The following is a 22,744-nucleotide window of genomic DNA, read 5'->3' as shown; positions in this document are numbered from 1 at the left end:
TACAAGGCAAAGTCAGGTGGAGGCCTTAAGTTCTGTGGTATTGCGTTATATACATTATTGAATCTTGCACAGTACTCCAAAACAGTCTCTTGAGGACCTCGTTTGATCGTATCATATTCAGCTAGTATGTGCAAGGGGTCTTTCTTTTTCTCCCATCTGTTGGTAAAGGATTGGTAAAGCTCATCTGGGGTGGTTATGGAATTTGCAGCAAGTGATCTGAACCAAGTTCTTACATCACCTGTTAAACTCTGAACAAAAATTCTCATTCTTACACTATCATCATCTATCTCGTAGTTTTCAAAATAGTCTTGCATCTTTTTGGTGTGCTGAAGGGCTGTGAAAGGACCGGTGCTGTCAAAATATGTGATTTTAGATTGGTACTCTTGAGGTAAAGCCCCAGCATTAGCAGGTAATTGCAGGGGTGCATATCTATTAGCCATATTGGCAGGTATAAGTGGAACAACGGGGATAAATGGAACAACTGGAGTAACGAGGATCACAGGAGTAACTGGAACGCTGGAAACAACAATAGTGTTAGTATGTACAGTGAATGAAGGTGTGGAAGGAGTACTACGAGATGTAGATGATGAACTAAGGGAAATAGGGGTTGAACGGAACAAAACCTTGACAGGAGTCGGAATACAGCTAGGGTAAGCTGTTTCAGGGCTCAAATCAGCAAAATTTTCCTGTCTTTCTTGCTTCCTAAGGATTTTCGAGATTATGTTAGGGTTTTCAAAAACAGCTGGAGGGTTGGGATCTGGATTTGACCTTGTATATCGTGGATTTTTCTTGGGAGCCAGCTTCCGAATTGTTTTTTGGGTATTTTTCCTGGGAATGTTTTTGTAATCAACAAGGGACTAATTAAAATTTGGGACAACTTATTTGTAACTTAAAACTAGCATGAAGATTGATTGAAGCAGCATTTATTTACTCCTGTTAATGCAAAGCAAAAAGCAGTTTCAAAGGCTTCCTGGCTGACATTCAGGCTTCATCTGTAGTTTTAAGAGATAAACAGCAATTGGAAAGTTTGATTTATGGTCTCAGAGGAGCTTTCTTACCTTCTTCGTGAAACTATCTGAGGAAGTTCCCCAGTGGAGTCACCATTATGTTATCACTCAGGTTGTCCTTAAGCTCCAGAAAAGGATACGGCCGAGGTAACCACAGACCAACTTTGGACTGCAGGTTCTAGCCTACCTGCAATCAGAGAGGGCTCTCTCTTTTAGATTTAGCTTTGTTGAAAAGGATTTTAGGCTAGGTTTTGAGTTCAGAGGGTTTTTGTTTTGTTTTTGGTGGGAAAATTGATGTTTTCAAACAGAGAGGCAAGGCATAGTCTGGAAGTTTCAAACCATTGGGTGTGGAGTCGAGGAGGAGAACTGCTGGTGCATTTCTTCGGTCACAAGAGAGGGAAAATGGAGCAAGATAGGTGCGCATGAAACAATATTTCAGGTTTAAATGATGGAAAGAATGCTAAGTAATGAGAGGCAGTTAAGAATCTCTCAATCAGCTTAACAGATGGGGGTAACAGAGCTCTACCTAGGGGCAGTAAAGAATCCCTAGATAATTGGCAAACACAGGTGAATCGGGGTAAATATGAGCCCGGGGGAATTCACATTCATAACCAATTCATTCAGAGGAAAACATAAAGAAACAATAGAAATTGAGCATAGAGTGTACTTAAACAAATTCTAAGCTATTCTTTCTTTCTGCTATTTCGATAGTGGTAAACAATAAACAAAGGTAAGATGCACTTATTGCTTCAGACTGCAGCACAAGAATTCCATCTTCATATCTCCAAAAACATTCATTTACAACAGACAGTTTGCTCTCCAAGCTTTCAGCAATCTTTGATTATAGAAAAAACTCAGGTATACAATGCGAGTCTCTAGTGAAAATTCTCAATTTACCAACCCTTGTAACAATGTAGAGGGCGGTATATATAGGGAAAAACTCTCTACAACTGCTTTTATTACAACTTGACCTAAACAGGTCTGAAAGAAAGATGATTACTTAACCTAATCCTATCCAGAAATAAATGCAAAAAATATCTCAGGCTGCGCTCAGGGCTGCCGTATCAAAACTGAGTAAATGATGTAGTCCTTGGCGGCTTGGTGGAGTGTTTTCTGCAATAAATGTGTATGGGTTTCTGCTTCTTTGCTGTCTGTCTGCATTTAAAGCTTTAACTGTGATTTGAGGGCAAGGATGGGCTTACGCCACTTGATTTGACTTTCTGAGGGGCTCATCAATGTTGAGGTGCTTCGAGCCCCTAAAAAATCTTGACTGATACTCTTTGGCTCTTCTTCTTCCTCTGATACTCTTTGACAATAAACTGGGCCGCTGTTTTCCTTTGCTGTGGGTCTAATCACAAATTAATGGCCGTTGTTCGGCCTCTGTTTCCTCTAGAACTGTCTTCTGCTCCTTTCGGCAAGCTTCGCGAAGAAAAATGGGTCATTCGGTGCCTTTCTGGCTTGCTGGGGGCTGCAAAATGAAAAGATTCCCTAAAGATTCCCCATTCAGGCCTAATTTATCCAGCGATGAGGCGCAAATCGCTCATCAAAAACTGCCTCAGAAACTGATTCCGGGGCTCCGGAGTGCGATTTTCGCCCTTCGCGCCAAAAAAGTGATGATGACATCAGCATGACGTCAGCGATGGGACCTCGTACGGCGGGTGACGTCAGCGATGACATCAGCATGATGATGTGGCGGGATGACGTCAGCATGATGACGTCATCACGTACGGAGGTGACGTGGCAGTACGGCGGCTCTGAAGATGTGGCAGGACACGTGGCAGGTGACTCGGCGGTACAGTGGTAGGAGGGCCACGCAGGCGGATGACATGTCATGGTGACTGGGCAAGGGGGTGACGCAGGCAGGTGACGTCACCAGGCAGGGGGCGGTTTCTGGTTTTGGGGCGCACCGCCTTTGGGCATGAGCGGTTTTGTCAGAGGGGGCTCCGCCACAGCCCAGGAGGTGACACGTGGCGGGAGTACGATGGCAATACCGCCCATCTCCTGGACGCTAACCTTCGGGCGTTTCGAAGATGGGACGGCCCGTCAACCGTTGATCTAGGCGCACGACGATCGGACGGTTGGCGGGAAGGGCGAGGCGACGGCGGGTTAGTGGGCGGGGATATTCGCGGGAATATCCCAATTTAAATAATGCGCGGCGGGGGTTTTAGACTTAGGGAAAGTGGGTTATGGGGTCTAAAATGGGCGGGTTAATGTATTTATAGTTGGGGCTTAGGGATAAGGGGTAAAACATGGGTTTAATGCGCGCGGGTTTAACGATTTATGCCCAAAACTTAAGGTAAGGGGGCGGAAAAGAGGGTCTTTGAGGGTTTTTAGGGCTAGGGGAGAGGTTGTTAGCATGACCAGGTGTCATCTAACTCCTGCTATGACTCGGATGGGCTAAAAACAGCCCCAGGTGGACCATTTTTTCCCGGACTTGGAAAAAATATGGCTATATTGCCAGGGAGGGGATATTTACATAGGGGAGTTTTATATACATTCTTTTAGTAGGGGAAAGGGGAAGACTGATAGGGAGTTATATATTAGAGTTAGTGGTTAATATGGTGATGATAAACAGGCGCTAAGGTCAGGGACCTTAGACTAATTTTGGGGAAAAGAATTTGAAAAGAAATAAAATCCTTGAGTGAAGCAGATCTTCACCAAGGCAACTGATATGGATGATGATGAAACTAAGAGGAATCAAGCAGATCTTGACCTCTTTGGGAAGTTAGTAAGTGACTTAGGGAATTGGAAGAAGGGGGAGTTAGTGATGTCCACCTTTGAGCTCCTTTGAATGAAAACTGCCTGCACTGTGATCCGGAAAAATATACACTTAGTAACACAAAATTGATCATAAGTTATTTTTCTGCAATCTCTCAGCTACCTACCCAGCCTACTCACCTAACATTTTTTTCTTCTTTTTTTGGTTTGGGTGCACTTAGACTTGCAGACCCAGATTTACAATTTTTCTTTTGAATGTTTCCTATCTAGCTCTACACTTATTTCTGCCAGGGCCCAGATTAAACAGTTGGGTCCCTTTGATTCTCTACCTATCTACAAATCTGCCAAGATTAAACTGTTTGGTCAGATGCATTCTCTATATCTAAAACAGGAAATTGAAACCTAGGGAGACCAAGATTAGACTGTTTGGACCTCCCTTAAATGAAAACTCTTCAAAACTGGAACAACTCATCAAAATTGGAATCAGCAGTGGCATTTGGACTAGCACATTTCATGGCTTTCTTCTATGGTCTCTACTGGAAATATGGAACACTGCAGCTTGCAAAGTATGACATATTTGGCATGTAAAAATGTTAATCATGAAAGATGAAACCCTGTTGCAACAGGAGGCTAACAGATGGTCTGTGCGGATATGGAAGCGTCGCCCAAATAAGTATGGTCGCCAGGTATCTACTGCATGTAAGATGGCCATCATCTCCTTCTCATAGGTAGATTGTCCCATATTCTTCCCACTTAGTTGTTGGCTTGTGAAGGCCAAGTATCGACCTTCCTGCATTAAGACCACCCCAATACCCGTACCCGAAGCATCACATTCAATGACAAAAGATTTGGTGAAGTCAGGTAGTGCTAACATTGGAGTGGAACACATGGCATTTTTGAGAGCTGTAAAGGCCTATAGTGCTTCATCATTCCAGAGGAATGAATTTGTCTTGAGGAGTTGAGTGAGGGGCCTCACAATGCGACCATAATTGCGGACAAATTTGCGATAGTAGCCTGTGAGACCCAAAAATCCTCTCAGGCTCTTCAAGGTCTTAGGTTGAGGCCAATCCTGCATTGCCTAGATCTTTTTGGGGTCCACCTGACACCTTCACGCCCCACAATGTGGCCCAAATACTCAACTTCTTCCATGCCAAAAGAACACTTGGACATCTTAACAAATAATTTATGCTCGCAGAGCACTTGCAAGAGCAGATCCACATGCTAAAGATGTGCAACCCAAGTGCAACTGTAGATGAGGATGTAATCAAAGAAAACAAGGACAAATTTTCTGAGATATGGTTTGAGCAGGTGGTTCATAAGGCTCTAAAAAGTGGATGGGGCATTACAAAGACTGAAGGGCATGACCAGGAACTCATAATGGCCTTCATGAGTTCGGAAAGCAGTCTTTGGAATGTCGACTTCTTTCATGTGAATTTGGTGGTAGCCTAAGTGAAGATCAAGCTTAGTGAAAAACTGAGCCCCATTTAGTTCATCCAGCAAATCATCAACAGCCGAGATGGGAAATTTATCTTTGACTGTCAACTTATTAAGGGCCCTGAAGTCTGGACACATACGCCATTCCCCATTTTTCTTGAGCACCATGACCACTGGTGATGAATAAGGACTTATGCTGGGATGAATGAAGTCTGCTTCCAAAAGTTCCTTGATTATTTTTTCTATTTCATTCTTTTGGGCGAATGGATATCTATATGGGCGCACATTTGGTGGTTGGGCCCCTGGGACCAAAGTGATGCTATGATCATGTTCCCCTCTCGAGGGTGGAAGCTCATGAGGCTTGTCAAATACTGGCAGATGGTTATTTAAGATCTGTTGCATCTCAGGATGAATCTGAAGAGAATTGGGTTCGAAGGCCTGGATGGCATTAAATTGAGCTATAACTCCATGATGGCCCTTTTTTAACAATTTTTCCATCCGATGTGAGCTGATGATAGAGGGAGCTCTCGCCTGGAGTCCACGGAGGGTATGTGTGTGGTTGTTCTGCTTAAAGCTCATATATAACTCCTAGAAATCCATTGTGATTGGGCCAAGTGTGCGAAGCCATTTAGCACCTAGGACAATGTCGCACCCTCCCATGTGTATGGCAAACATGTGGGTCTTTAACTGATAATCCCCCATTTGAAGTTTGACATTTTCACAACAGCCTTCACATTTCATTGTTCCCCCATCAGCAATTTGAACTTGGAAGTTAGAAACTGCTCGTAAAAAACAATGCACTGCTTCCGTGACTCTTTGATGGATAAAATTATGTGTACTTCCACTATCAATCAAGACTACTACTGGGCGATGCTTAATAGAACCTCTGATTTTGAGAGTTTGAGGCGAAGAAATCCCTGCCAAAGCATGCAGCAAAATAACTGGTTCTTCAGGTACATTGTCGTTCTGGTTGTCCTCTTCTTCCTCCTCTGGTTCCTCAAGTGGTAGGGCTTCCTCCATTGAACTGTGATCAGTAGCATCAATTTGAAAGAATTTGGGCTCCTAGCATTTATGCCCGGGGGAGTATTTTTCATCACAGTAGTAACATAATCCTTGCTTTCTTCTTTCCACCATTTCTGCAGGTGACACCTTTTGAACCTTGAGTGTTTGGGTAGTGCTGTGAGCCTGTGGGGGGCGACCCTTAGCAGTGAAATTTGGGCGATTGGACTGGGCCGCTAACGCACGTTCTACTTCACGAGCTATCCTGCAAGCCTGTAGCCATGAGGGAGGGTGGTGCAGTCGGGCGTGGGCTTGTATGGCTTCTTTGAGACCACTGACAAAACATTCCGTGTAGAACTCATCTTGTAGACCTCCAGTGCGGAAAGCTAAGGCTTCAAAGGCTGCAATATATTCATTCATCGTTCTTATCTGTCTAAGCTTAGTGAGACACCCCAAAAAGGTAGATTCATGGTCAAAGCGATCCATAAGAGCTTTTTTGAATGTATCCCACGTCAAGGGCCTTCCATAGAAACGTTGATGCCATTGCCACCATTGCCATCTTTCATTGTCCAAGTACATGATACCCACACTAAGCTAAGTCGCATTATCTAGGATGTAATTCAGTGTGAAATATTGCTCCATTTGTGCGATCCATGCAGCCGGGTTAGAGCCATCAAATTTATACATGTCCAACTTGGGAGGTCACGGATGGGATGGTTGGGAGGTGCCAAAGAGGTGAAGAGATTGGCTAGACTCACCCTCACTGTTTGTTAGGATATTCCGACACATAGGAAATAGTTAAGTACAACTTGGTCTAGTTTAGAGTTAGGTATAGAGTTAGGTAAAGTGTGTTTCTTTACCGTTGTACATATTGTAACTTACAATCCGACGGTCACGATATGTAGTGATCCGACGGTTCATTCTCTCCTCGGTATTACCGACACTTGATCCGTGGCTTGACACCCGATTGGTCCATGAGTTCTATTTAAAGCGCATGGAGGGTCATTGTTCGGGTAATCCGTGCATGAGAGAAGCTTATGTAAATTTTCATTCTTTGATTAATAAATTGCCTGTAGTTGCCACGTTGGCGCAGGCCGTGGACTGTTTCCCTCTTTGAGGGTTTTAACCACGTCAAAAATACTGGTGTATTGATCTGTGATCTGGTTGTGAGCGGTGTCCTTTTGGTGTTCTTTCTGAGGAACTTACCCTGTAAATTCCTACATGGTATCAGAGCTATTTGAGGGCCGCGTCCGTTGGTGATCCAAATCTAAAGCCGGTAGAACTGCATGCGGCTGTCGTTTCCTAGATCTGCTATTTCTGACTGCTTTCGGGCCGAGAGGACTGCTCTGTTGCGTTCGGAGCATCTGTTCCAGTGAGGAACCCATTTCGTTTCACGCGAAAAGGTTTCCGGTAGCCCTAGCTGCGTCATTTTTCAGATCGGGAGGTATACAGTGTTTTTGCAGTTTACTGTTATTTTCTCTCTGCTTATTTCGGTTTCGGTTTATTTACCCATTTTTTTAACCGGATCTATACCTTTCATTTCTGCGTATGCTCTTTGCCCTGCGACTCTGTGTGATCTGGGCAAATCAGAAACAAAAAGGAAGGATTTTTCTCATGCGTATGCTCTTTTCCCTGCACCTTAGTGTGATCTCGGAAAATCAGAAACATTGAGAAAAATATTTAGTTTTTCGACTAAAGCTAACTTTGAGATTTTTTTTTAAAAGTATCTAGTTTTTTTGCTAAAGCTAACTTCGAGCCGCAAGGTTCGTTTTTCTTTGCATATTCGTGTTGGGTTTTGTGTTTTGTGTTTTGTAGGGAAAAAGAGCTTTCTCAAGGCAAGCACGCAAACCGAGGCCCCCCCCCCTCTCTCTCTCTCTCTCTCTCTCTCAAATTTTTTGTATAGATCAATTGGTTCAAAGCTATTTTAAGAGAGTAGAGGTCTTGGGTTCAAGTTTCCATTTTGTGGGGGCGGATTTTTTTTTTTCATTCCCGCACATTCGCGCACTTTGCCGGCAACTTCAACAATTTTTTTTTTCAAAAAGCCATAACTTCTTCATCCGGAAGCCTTTTTCAGAGCTGTTTTTTTAAAACAGCCTAATTTTTCGAGATCTATCCATTGGAACACTTACTTTCAGCATCCTCAGCTTCAACTTTTTAAAAAAATGGAAATTCCATGCCAAGTCATTCTTGACAGCACTAACTACTTCCAATGGATAGCCTACATGGAAGATTTACTTAGAAGTAAAGGTCTCTACAGAATAGCCACAGACCAAGAGAAGAAACCAAAAGATGAAGACAAGGTTGCAAAATGGGAAAATAGACAAGATCAAGCACGTGGTTTGATAGGGATGTCTATTTCTCCTGATCTTAGATTCCATATTGCAGAACTTGAGACTCCTCATGAAGCATTGGAAAAAATCGCTAAAGTTTTTGGGATTAAAAATGAAATTAGAGCCCATCAACTTGAAAATGAGTTGCTTACTTTGGATCCTAATAATTTTTCTTGCATTGAAAATTTCTTGTCCAAATTTAAGACCCTTAGATATCTCTTGGAAGGTGTTAAGGTTAAGAAAGAAGATGGTAACCTTATTTATTCCATCCTTACTAAGTTGGGACCAGCCTACTCTGTATTTGTTTCCACTTTCCATTCTACAAGGGAAGCTTTCATTTGTCAAGGAAAAAACTACAAGGCCCCTTCCTTTGACTCCTTTTGTGATTCCTTAATAAGAGAACAAGAAAAACTCTTACATTTTGGTCTTCTTAATCTTGGAAACTCTTCCACGAAAGCGTTAGCCGCCCAGCAGCAACCAAATTCAAAGAATCCTAAGAAGTCATATCCTCAAAAGAATGGTCCTAAACCAACTCAGCCTCAAAATGAAAGATCATTTCAGCAAAATGATAAGACCAATAAAAACAAATGGAAGAAGACTGATAGACATTGTAACTTTTGTAATCGAGATGGCCACTTAGAATCTAAATGCTTTAAGAAGATGGAAGCCTTGGAAGCCGCAATGAAGAAACATAACATCCATGTGGAGCCTACTTCAACTTCAACTTCCGGAATGGCACTTTCTGCATGTCGTTGTCAATCATCTCAGTCTGGTTATGCATTAAATGTATCTTCTTCCTCTCCTTCTCATGAGTGGCTCATTGATTCTGGAGCCTCTTATCACATGGCCAAAAACCAAGCCATGTTTTCTTCTTTAAATGATTGTAACACCAAAAATATATATGTTGGTGATGATAGATCTCTTAATGTTGTCGAGACTGGAACTGTTCATCTAGACAATGGTCAGTTTAATGATGTATTATGTGTTCCAACCTTATCCTGCAACCTTCTATCTGTATATCAGATAACTCATTCAGGTGAAGGTAAAATTGTTGAATTTTCACCTCATGATGTTGTAATCAAGGATCTAAGAGATCCTAAACAGATTCTAGCTACTGGTATTGCTGATGATTCCACAAGGTTGTATAAGTTTCACAACTTTGGGTCATCAAATCTTCCCTCAGTATTTGTTGCTCATAATGATGAAGTGAGCAAACTTTGGCATGAGCGATTTGGTCACTTAAACTATCGCTCCCTTCAGCATCTATGTAAAGAAAATATGGTGACAGGTCTTCCTATGGTATCTTGCAGAGATGGTGTTTGTTCCGGATGTGTACTCGGAAAACATCATCGGGACAGTTTTGACAAACGTGCCTCTTGGCACGCCTCAGCCCCTTTACAGCTTGTGCACAGTGATTTATGTGGTCCTCTTCCTGTTGCTTCATTCTCTGGCTGCAAGTATTTCTTAACTTTCATTGATGATTTCTCCAGACGCACTTGGGTATACTTCTTAAAACTCAAGAGCGAAGTATTTAACACATTTTTGGCCTTCAAAGCCTTTGTTGAAAAACAATCTGGACATCAAATTCTTAAGCTAAGAACTGATAATGGTGGAGAATATGTCAAAAACACATTCATCAACTTTTGCACCGAAAATGGAATTCAAATGCAACATACTGTTCCATACACTCCACAACAAAATGGTGTAGCTGAAAGAAAAAATCGCACCTTAAAGGAAATGGCTAATTGTATGCTGCAATCTAAAGGACTCAGTCTTACTTTTTGGGCCGAAGCAATTAATTGTGCAAATTATATAATCAATCGCACTCCTACTAAGGTTCTAGAGAATATCACTCCAGAAGAAGCTTGGAGTTCCATTAAACCAGATGTAAGTCACTTTCGTGTTTTTGGAAGTGAAGCATGGGCCCATATTCCAGATGAAAAGCATAAAGCTTTAAAACCTAAGAGTGAGAAATGTACTTTTGTTGGATATTCTGAAGATGTAAAAGGTTATAGACTTATTCCATTTAAGTCCAAAAATGTTATCATTAGAAGAGATGTAAAATTTGATGAAAATAAATCGGCCTGCGAGCCTAGTCCGGCGGATGTGCCACCTCTTCCTATCTCTTCTACTTTTGAAAACATTTCAGATGATGAAAGTGAGGATGATAATCCTCCCCCACCTTCTCAGGATCCTCAACTTCCAAGATGGGTCCGTACTACTCGGGATGCAGCAGGTGATCTTGCCGGTGATCCTACAGATCAGCGACGTACACGTTCTCAGTTTGAAAGAGCCTCCTCTTTACTGGCTCAAGCTCCAGTAAATCATGATCCTGACACTTTTGCAGAAGCTTCAGGCCATCCACATTGGGAAGCAGCTATGAATGAAGAATATCATTCATTGTTGGCAAATGATACATGGGATCTTGTTCCTCTACCAAAGGGACGCAAACTTGTTAGATGTAAATGGGTTTACAGAACCAAGTATGGACCAGATGGGAAAGTTGATAAACATAAAGCTCGTCTTGTTGCTAAGGGTTTTTCACAGGTTGAAGGCATTGACTACACTGAAACCTTCTCCCCTGTTGCCAAAATGAACTCTATCCGCCTTGTTCTTTCCCTTGCTGCCTCTTTAAAATGGGAAGTCCATCAAATGGATGTTAAATCTGCCTTCTTGCATGGGGACTTGCAGGAAGAAATCTATATGGAACAACCCATTGGCTTCATACAAACAGACTCCAGCCTTGTTTGTCGACTTAAGAAATCCCTTTATGGTCTCAAGCAAGCTCCTCGGGCTTGGTATGCCAAAATGGATAGCTTTCTTTTAGAATCTGGCTTTTCTAGGTGTTATTCTGACAATACTGTCTACACCAAGAAAGTGGGCAACTCTCTTATCATCCTTGTTCTTTATGTTGATGATCTTATTCTTACTGGTAGTGATCCCAACCTTATAAACCATGTGAAGTCCAGCCTTAAAAAGAAATTTGAAATGACAGACTTAGGACACTTACACTATTTTCTCGGTCTTCAAGTCTTGCAATCCAAGGAGGGTATTTTCCTTTCCCAGTCCAAGTATGCTTGTGATATTCTTCGTCATTTTCACATGGAAGACTGTAAGCCAGCCCCTTCTCCCTTTCAGTCTGGAGTCAAACTTTCAGTCTCTTGTACTTCTCCTGAAGTTGATGCTACCTTATACCGTCAACTTGTAGGAAAACTCTTGTATTTAACCCATACTCGTCCTGACCTTTCCTTTGTTGTTGGCCTTGTTGCTCGTTTTATGTAAAACCCCCGTGAAAGTCATTGGAAAGCAGCTAAAAGAATACTTCATTATGTTCGAGGTACAGTACAGTTTGGGATTCATTACAGTGCCAAAGCAGCTCCTCTATTAGTCGGTTTCACTGATTCTGATTGGGCTGGTGACCCTGATGATCAAAAGTCTACTGCCGGTTATGTCTTCACTCTTGGTTCAGGACCTATTACATGGGCTTGTAAGAAACAGGCTGCCATTTCTCTTTCGTCAGCAGAAGCAGAGTATCGTGGTGCCGTGGAAGCTAGTAAGGAAGCCTTGTGGCTTCGTCAGATCCTATCAGAGTTTGGCTTTGAGCAGCAGCATCCAACCACACTTTGGTGTGATAATCAAAGTGCCATTCAGCTATGCAAAGATCCAGTCCAGCATCAGCGCAGCAAACACATTGAACTACACATGCACTTCATCAGAAAGCTCATTCATGACCATGTTCTTGAAGTGCAATATTGTTCAACAGATGATCAGGTTGCAGACATCTTCACAAAGGCTCTCACAGAGGCGAAGTTCACTAAACTTCGATATATGCTTGGAGTTCAGGAAGTTGTCACTAAGGGGGGATAGGCTCTAGTGCCTCCTTCCTTCTCCTATTGTGTCATATTTGTAAATCCTTCAATCCTATCCCAAGTTGTTCTTAAGGGGGGATGTTAGGATATTCCGACACATAGGAAATAGTTAAGTACAACTTGGTCTAGTTTAGAGTTAGGTATAGAGTTAGGTAAAGTGTGTTTCTTTACCGTTGTACATATTGTAACTTACAATCCGACGGTCACGATATGTAGTGATCCGACGGTTCATTCTCTCCTCGGTATTACCGACACTTGATCCGTGGCTTGACACCCGATTGGTCCATGAGTTCTATTTAAAGCGCATGGAGGGTCATTGTTTGGGTAATCCGTGCATGAGAGAAGCTTATGTAAATTTTCATTCTTTGATTAATAAATTGCCTGTAGTAGCCACGTTGGCGCAGGCCGTGGACTGTTTCCCTCTTTGAGGGTTTTAACCACGTCAAAAATACTGGTGTATTGATCTATGATCTGGTTGTGAGCGGTGTCCTTTTGGTGTTCTTTCTGAGGAACTTACCCTGTAAATTCCTACATTGTTTTCGTTGCCAATATATGCCTCCTCGCGTGCCTCCACTTTGCCCTTAGAGAGTGTTGTAGTTATTTCCTTCAGCTGCGCTTGGATTTCTTTCAAGGATGATTCAAGGTTGTCCATCCTCTCATTCGCCATAGCTTGATTTCTAGTTTGTACCATGCACCGAGCCGATTTACTAGAAATCTGGGACCAAACGAATTTTTTGGCACTAACAATTGAATGGTACCACCTTGCTCAGCTCTTTGTCTTGATTCTCATGGGTTAAGTCACCAATAAGCGCCCCGGGGGGTCTCAGACTCTTTTTTTTTTACTCCTAACGGAGTTTTACTCCTTGCTTAGGAATACTGCAGTCACCGAATCCCGAAAATGTCATCTGAATGGCGGTTCTGATAAATCTGAATGGCGGAATTGATTGTTGTTGTGGATCTGATGGATCTAATAGATCTGAATGGTGGTTTTGATAAATCTGAATGACGGAACTGATTGCTGCTGCTGCTGCAAAACCCCACTTGCGAGATCTGATCTAGCAGAGATTATGCATGATCCCGAGATAGAGAAGGGAACTATGGTCTCCAGGAGTGTCAGGTGCTATAGATCGTAATATACATAAGGGTTTAACAGTAGTACTCGACCCAATTTTCCAGGGCACTAACCAAGGAGGATCAACCATACCCTTAGCCATACAACCCAACTACCCTATCGTACGCGCGAGTAATCTCTCCGAGTGCTGTTCTCAGTGTACTATAGCAGCAAGACGGCCGACGGTTTATCTATGGTGAGGTTATCAAGGGAGCTAGGGGGCTTCCGATATACCCAAAGGGTACTTGGAAGACAGTCCGTGCGCGGTTCTGTCTAATGCGCTACTACTCGAAGGGGTACCCACAGGGGTTACAAGGGAGTCCAACAAGCGTGACCACCTATTTTATTTCCTGCATGCATGCCTCCCAAAACCCGCAGGTTTATGCACTCAACGACAAATCCTGTGGTTTAAAGACGCCAGAACACGTCTCTAGCCAAATTTTTTTTTTGCTAAAAATTGGAGATCCCACCAGCCCTGGAAAGCGCTCTAATACCACTTGTTATGCTCTTAACCTGCAAGACGATACCAGAATACCAAATATGCGAAGAAATATACCCAGAACAGAGAACAATGAGCAATAATAGCAAGTATTTTATTATTCAGAAAGCAAACTTCACTTGCCTCTTCGAGGGGGCAACCTCCAATAGAGCTTAGTTCGATTACAAAATAAGACACGATGCTCCTCGCAGGGGGTCTCTATCCTTTATATATGATTCATCATGCAATACCATGGTTCTTATTAATACCATGGCCCATTTGCAACTAACTATGGTCCCGACATTAAATGCAGGTTAAACACTTACAATTATTAATATGGGCTTTATTGACTCTTTACTTAACTATAACTATGACTCGATCCTATTACATAAATAAGGGGGTTAGGGTGGGACCCTAACAAGAGCAAAGATTGATAGGAGCAACCATAGTAACATAATTCGAATTTGGTGGAAGACCCAACTGTAAAGGGTCAAATTTTTAAGGTTGGAACCAAGGGAAACCCTTTCTGTGTTTTTATGGGTTTTTAACAAGGATCTCATATCTAAAATTGCAGAATTTTATGGGCATATTTGAGGGCTCAAATAGGGGTTCCAACTTAGCTAGTACCATGAGGAGCTAGGGGAAATTTGGGCCGAAATTCTTAGGTCAACATTTGGTCAATTCCTTCGTGGGTTTTTGTGGGTTTTTGGTGGAGAGCTTGGGGTTAATTTCCCAGAATTTTTTGAGCACTGGAGGAGGCCCTAGTAGCAGTTCTTCACAACCAACATCATATTTCTTGGCAGTTTCAGTGCAGAGCTAGGAGAGAGCCGCATCAAATTTGGGAGGGACTTATTATTGTTCATTTAGGCTTAGCTAGCTTGCCTTGAGCAAGCCCAGGTGCACTCCTTCTAGCACCTCATTGTACCCTCTTCGTATTATAATAAAATGGCTCAGTAAAGCAATTTTTAGTGCAATTTCATGCACTGATTCATGTGTTTAATGGTATTTATGTCTATGTTTACTTTGTTATTTACTGTAATGATTCCCTAGGAATATTACATTGGTATCAGAGCATGATCTTGGCCAGTTGTGGGGAGGATAGCAAGATCATGGAGGAGTTGATGAGGTAGAGCCAACAATTGGTGAGGGAGAACCAAAAAATTATAGAGGGGATGCAACGACTAATACATAACCAAAACATAAGCCAATTACATACACGTGCATCCCAGTAGTACAACACCCACACGTATGGTCAGTCTGACCATCCTACCATGCCTCATTCCTTAGATGAACAGGAGAAGGAGAAGTATAGTTCAGGGGTTCGACCATTATGTAGAGGTGTGCAGTTAGAGGATGAGACCCAGCGGTGATTTTGTTGGTGGAGACCTGGTTTTAGACATCAGGAGACTGATGAGGAGGTCGAATATGAGGTTGAGGCCACGCAGGGTTGTGAGGAGCACGTAGATACACATAACGTGACATAGGAGCCACCCTTGTGGGAGTTTTCTTTAGTAGATCTGATTGACACATTGGTGGAGACAATTAGGCACACATCCATGAGACCATCCATTGACGAGGTGCCAATAGGCACAGAGGTACCCAGAGTTGTGATAGAGTTCCTAGACGATAGCTACATACAACAACATGGAGAGCACCTTGAGAAGCGTGAGCTAGATGAGGATGTTATGCTTGAGGAGGCATCTGTGGTGGGGTAGCTTGAGACTTCGGTTGAGTCCATGATGGAGGAGAATGGGTAGTCATATTTTGGGTCTGCCATCAGCGTGGAGCAGATAGATGCACAGGAAGCTAGTAGAGTTGCAGTACTTCCATTCAATAGCTTTCTTCAAGCTTACGTAGATGGGGCCTGCAATATTGTTAGGCTACCTCTGCACGTTGGAGGGAGAGTGCCTAAGTTACATAGACATATTGTATATGTTGACCGAGCCAGTGAGACGAGGCGACATGAGTTGTGCAGGGCGCAACACTCACATGATGGACTTGCTACATATTTGGGGACCCTTGCATTTGATCCCTCTCGTGGGGTTGGGTGGCACGTGTTATTTAGTTGGTACTTGATAGGGATGAATAGGTTTTTGGATACATCCATTGTCGGGAGCATAGTTCAGCAAGGGTTGTGGTTTTCCAGAGGGGCTCGAGGGTTGGATCATCGTTGGGACCCAGGTGGGACTCCCCATCACTCCATGGATTGGCTCAGTCAAGGTAGTAGCAGGATGGTGGATCCAATGATTGGAATCACCCCCATTTTCGTATTCCCACCAAAGTTTTGGGCAACACCCATGACAGTTCGAGCTGATAGAGGGGAAAGAAGATTCCATGAGTTGTCTTGGCATGTTGGCCATGTGTGGGGGCATAGGATGATCAGTGTACCTTGGCAGGAGGTTGTGAGAGGTTGTGGCATCAACAAGCCACCAGATAATTCCTTGTATGGAGAGGAGGATTTCCCATGTATATATGGGGCACAATGGTCATCGAGGAGTAGCACCTCAGGGACACCCCCACAGGTACACAGGGAGATTCACATGTTAGATCTCTTAGGAAGGATCATGAGGGGAGATCCACTTATCTGAGATTATGGAGATCCATTCATCGGAGGACCTGGTGATGTGACTATGGAGGTGATGATGTCAGTCAGGTGTAGGTCGAAGCGTACTATCATAACTTTAGGCCATGACACCCAAGGATGCGTAGGAGCATCCAACGTTGAGCAGTGGTTGGTAGGTGGACAAGGAGGTGCATTGCGGTGTGTCGTAGTGTGTTGGATTGCGTTATGGAGTAGGAGAAGTAGCTCACATTGCATTGAGTACAGGGATACTTAATGGTATGCAGTGACATATGGTGCGACACAATGGGCTCTTGGAGTGTTGCCTCCAAGGAGACTTATGGGCATGGACATTATATTTACCATTAGGAGCAACTCACCCTGGACCGATGGGGACATTGTTGAGCATCTAGGGACAACATGTTCAACGGAGATAGGTTTTCGATTAGGTTATCAGCATATCAGAGGCGAAGAGAGGGATGTCCATAGGATTACTCTACAATATCCCGACAAACTTTTGGTCATACCCTTGGGCACTTACCCACCTATCACGCTCCAATATTGCTTACAGTCGCAAGGCATTTGGTTGTTTCCCTTTGATGCTCTCAATATAGGCAGCAGGACATGGGAGGCTCACCCTAGGCAGATGGATGAGACACAATGTGTCATGGGCAAGAGGGAGACTCTCCAGTTGAGACATTTGGTGGGTGCACGAGCCGACATATACAGGCTTAGGGATGGCGTGGTTTATTGCCGAGGTAGCATATGTTCCACCCCTGGGCTCACACTTAGGGGGGTGATTGCGAGGGAGTTGCATGATGCACTTTTAGTGAGATAGTCTGAGGCATTATATGAGCATGAGGTGTAGTGGATGGTATACCTCGTCTACATGCAGATGTTTGGACTCCAGGTAGTATCGGGGTGCGCTTTCAGGAGGTAGGATCACAGATTTCACGATGTGGTATGGCAGGTGCAGGGCAATTTTGAGTTCACCTAGTTGATTCATGACATGCAAAGTCTATACATTGATTACATACAAGAAGCAAAGATATGGAACATGAGGATTCCAATAGTCATCAGGGCTATGTTGCAGCGAATCTTGTTATGGGATCCGGGGATTTAGTCAACTAAAAAGTCACTCCACTTTGTGATGACGAGAGACATGGCAGAGGGTGATCTAGTTCACCTTGGATTTGACACATGGGGGATCACTAGGACCTCCATTGTATGACGAGGCTAATTTATCCTGTTGTTGCTCAGGATCGAGATTGGTAGTGGATGGGTAGACATTGGCATCATGGAGATGTCTGAGCAGGATGAGCTTGGCCTTCACAGATTTTTCGCTATCAGGTCCTAGGAGAGGAGGGTACAGTCCGATCATAATGGGGAGTATGTCATAGTCAGAATGGGGCAATGCCAACATGGTGCACCCTTCTGAGACTAGCAGGGGACCCTAGCATCGCAGTACTTCACAACTCAACGACCTTGAGGGATGAGTTGGCTACTACATGAGGAGATCATTTAGATCTTCCATTGGGCTTTAATGATTCATTGATGGTGTGGATAACTTCATTAGCATGGAAGCTTGGTCACCAGGATGATATCTGGAGAAGCTCATGTGAGCGAGACTTTATCTCCATAGGGATTGGGTGGTGTCTTCAAGAGTTTACTCTTGGAGTGTATGAGATGGACTAATTGGTAGGGTCACTTTGTGAGGGGTTGGACATGGTGCCACATTATCATTATTCCCTACTCATTGATGGTATGCGAATGGATTTAGGTACTTATACCTGGCAGGGTAGTGAATGGAGCAAGGGGAGTTTCATGTTGGACATGATGGCTTGGGATCTTGGTATTTAGGGATTCCTTCATGACAAGATAGTGTAGAGGTTGGGGATGATTCAATGGCACATCTGGGACCCCGACATATTTTGCAGTGACAGTGGAGATCAACAAGCAGAGAGTATGCTTGTTCAAGCAGTGCTTGAGGACAAGCAATTTTTGGCGGGGAGGACTCTGATATCCCCATTTTTTTTTTTTTTAAAATAGGATTAACTAAGTTTGTTGGGGAAGTGCTAAGCATAACACAATTTTGTAATCTAAGCATTGGAGACATTTTTGGTACATGGGACTTAGGAGAAATCGAAAACTTCAATATTAGTGGAATATGGGAGCCACCCCTCATAGAATACACACCCCTTGGAGGAAAAATCAATTTTGTGGAAAGGAGGTCGAAATATTTGGATGAGGGACCCACAAGGAAAGGTGAGGCAACAATTATAAATAGAGGGTTGAAGGCAACATTGGGCACCTTTTGATAATTTGACATTTACACATTGTTGCTCTAGTTGTTCAGTTGAGTCACAAGTGTTGTTTAGCACCAAAAGTTTCCAAGGGGAGATCTCACCCTCTTCTTCAGTGGACCATGAGTGCCACCCTAGGGAGGTATTGTCATGACTTTGTGTTGACTTGGGGGACCAGTCTCAAGTGGTACGACTTGCCTTAGCTTCAACTTGGGCACAAAAGAAGAACCACACAGTTCTTGGGTGAAGTGGGGTACTGAAATTAGAGGCTATACCATTACTGGGCAATTCCTTGTCCAAATTATAGGTGAAGGAAGAGAATTTATGGGAGTTGAGAGTGCCCTTCTCAGCAAAATAGATTTTTTTGGTTGGGCTTGCATAGACTTGTCCCAGGACTGCATGGTCATTGGTGGAGATGATTGTGGGGAGGCTTGAGAGAAGGATTTAGGAGCTGAGCTGCTGGGATTTCATTTGGAGGGCCATTGGAGGAGGATTGTTGTAGTTTGGAGAGCAGAGATTGATAGGAGCAAACATAGTAACAAAATTCGAATTTGGTGGAGGGCAAGGGTCAAATTTGGAAGGTTAGAACCAAGGGAAAACCTTTATGGGTTTTTGACAAAGATCTCATATCTAAAATTGCATAATTTTTTGGGTAGATTTGAGGGGTCAAACAGGGGTCCCAACTCAGCCAACAACAAGAGGAGCTAGGGGAAATTTGGGCCGAAATTCCAAGGTCAACATTTGGCCATTTCCTTCGTTGGTTTTTGTGGGTTTTTGGTGGTGATCTTGGGGTTAATTTCCTGGAATTTTCAAAGCACCGGAGGAGCCCTAGTAACAGTTCTTCACAACCAACAACATATTTCTTGGCAGTTTCATCACAGAGCCAGGAGACAACCGCATTAGATTTGGGAGGGAATTCTTATTGTTCATTTGGGCTTAGCTAGTTTGCCTTGAGAAAGCTCAGGTGCACTCTTTCCAACACCTCATTGTACCCTCTTTGTATTATAATAAAATGGCTCAGCAAAGCAGTTTTTGGTGCAATTTCATGGACTAATTCATATGTTTGATTTTCATGGTTTTTATGTCTATGTTTGCTTTGTTATTTACTGTAAAGGTTCCCTAGGAATATTACAATTGGTTTAAAATTATTGTATAAAATGTTATTGAGAACAAGTAAATTAAGGAAGAATTATATTGTTCATATATAATATTCAAATCCACAAGTTTAAACTTATTATATGTTTCGACATTAATGCATATGAACTACCACTCACGTGTGTATATAATTATGTCAAAAAAGTGTTGATCGTAGAAGAGGTGCATTAGAAGATATGTGTTAATCATAGAACTAAGCTTTAATTTAGTTTTTATGATGACTTGATTATGTATTGATTAATCTTTTATATATGGTAATCGTCAATGCATTGCCAAAAAACAAAACAATTTGTGCAAGAGGTGTGCGAAGCTTATTGTTTCAATATGCTATAATAAATACTGGTTGTAGAGCCTTGTGCATCTACTTGACTTGTTTACAAGTTTGCTAATTATACATCAATTCGCTGAATAAATGCCAAAAAAACTATTTTATAATATCGATAAATATGATCTTCTTGATATGTTTATGATGAATAATCATTACACGTGTAAGGTGTGAAGACGTAGAGGAAGCTTCCATTGTGCGGAAGAAATCTGAAATAAAAATGTGCGAAGGAGATTTGCACATTGTTTCAATTTGCTATGACAGATACTGGCTGCAAAGACCTGTGCATATTCTTGAATTGCTTACAAACAATAAATGCTAAATTAAGCACTCGAATAATGTGTTGATTATGCATTGAGTCACTGAATAAAAGCCGAAAATACTATTTTATAATATTGATAGACATGATTTTATTGACATGTTTGCAACTAGTAATCATTACACAATGCATCAAAGTAAATGCTATTAAGGACTTGAGCGATCATGTGATTGTTCATCAATTTATTGAATATATATTAATAATACTGCTAAGCCTTAATTAATTCTTCAACGCTGAGTGTGAAGTCGTCTACACCGTAGTTAGTATCTGTCACTACAGGGTCCCACATTTTCGCAAACATTTCCATCTCAACATAGTTTTTCCATATATAAAAATTTGGTTGTTCTGCGCAATTGTCCTTTCTCGCATGCTCTAATACTAAATGCTTTCAACAGTTTGTACGTTACATGTTATCATTACAAAGACCATGCGATATAATATGTTATAAACACTAATGTTTACCAATAATCCTTGCTTCTATCAATATATGGTTTGATGTGTACAAATGATATGGGCAACATGCTTGTGTTTGGCCTCTGTAATAGTGATGTGTGTTAATCGGATAAACATCCGAACTAATTCTTCGGTTAATAAATCAACATAGCCTTAATAACACACTTTGCGAAATGCAGAGATGCAAATAAAGATTTCATTGTGCACAATATGAAAATTTTGCAGAGTGCAGAAGTGCGGACGAAGCTATGCAAAAAAATGGCTTTCATTATGTGAGCTACGGAAGTGTGGATGAAAGTTATGCGAAGGTGGCTTTCATTGTGTCGGAGACAGAGGTGCAAACACAGAAATAATAGTAGATTGTGGAAATGTAAAGATGCGGATAAACCTTTCATTGTGAGAATTACAAAGATTCTGTGAAGTGTAAAAATACATACGAAGCTATGCGAAGATGGCTTTCATTATGTGACATACAAAGGTGTGGAGGAAAGCTATGCAAAATAATGGTAGATTGCGGAAATAATAGTAGGTTAAAGTGCCAACACAGAAATAAAGGTGAATCGCAGAAATGCAGACGTTCTTGAATAACAACAAAATGCGAGCCCTGCACAAAGAGGCATACCTTAATCAATTAATTAGCACGGAAATGGCTTTCATTGTGCAGAACACAGAGTGCATAAGCGACTTTCATTGTACAAAATGAGAAGGTGGAGTGGGGAGGTGGCACTCATTGCACAGAATGTGGATGTGCGAAGGAAGCAGGTGCAGAGGCAGGAATAATGATAGATTGCGAAAAAGATTGCGGAAATAGAGAATTCTCCAATTATGAAAAAACATAGACCCAAAATTGCGCACTGATTTGTGAATATATATTAATAGTATGGCTAAGACATAATTAGTTCTTCAATGCAGAGTGTAGAGTCATCTGCACCGTAGTCAGTATCTGTCACTACAAGTTTCTACATCTTCACAAACATTTATGTCTCGACATCGTTTTTCCATATATCGTTGCCCTGCACAATTATTCTTTCTGGCTTGTTCTGGTATTAAATGCTTTCAATAGTTTGCACATTACTTGTTATCATTACAAAGGTTGTAAGATATAATATGTTATAAACACTAATGTGTACTGGTAATCTTTGGTTCTACTGGTATATGGTTTGACATGTACAAATGATATAACATGTTTGCGTTTGGCCCCTTGTAATAGTGACATGTGTTAATGGGATAAATATCTGCATGATTTCTTTGGTTAATAAAGAGACTAGCCTTTAATAACACACTGTGCAGAATGCAGAAATGCAAATAAAGCTTTCATTGTGCGCAATATGGAAATTCTGCAGTATGTGAACAAAGCTATGTGAAACTGGCTTTCATTATGCGAGCTATGGAGGCGTTGAGGAAAGCTATGCAAATGTGGCTTTCATTGTGTCGGATACGAAGGTGCGACACCGAAATAACGGTAGATTGCACAAATGCGGAGATGCAAATAAAGTTTTCATTGTGCACATTGTGGAAATTATGTGGAGTGCGGAAAATTGGACAAAGCTATGTGAATATGGCTTTCATTATGCGACATACAAAGTTGTAGAGGAAAACTATGCGAAACAACGACAAATTGCAAAAATAACAGTAGATTAAAGTATCGAGACAAAAATAACAGTGAATTGCAGAAATGCAAAC

The sequence above is a fragment of the Pinus tabuliformis genome, chromosome 1_2, assembly GCF_031772625.1.
Source record: "Pinus tabuliformis cultivar Carrire ecotype Pingquan chromosome 1_2, CPIR1, whole genome shotgun sequence".
NCBI lineage: Eukaryota > Viridiplantae > Streptophyta > Pinopsida > Pinales > Pinaceae > Pinus > Pinus tabuliformis.
Note: the sequence above shows the minus strand (reverse complement) of the source record.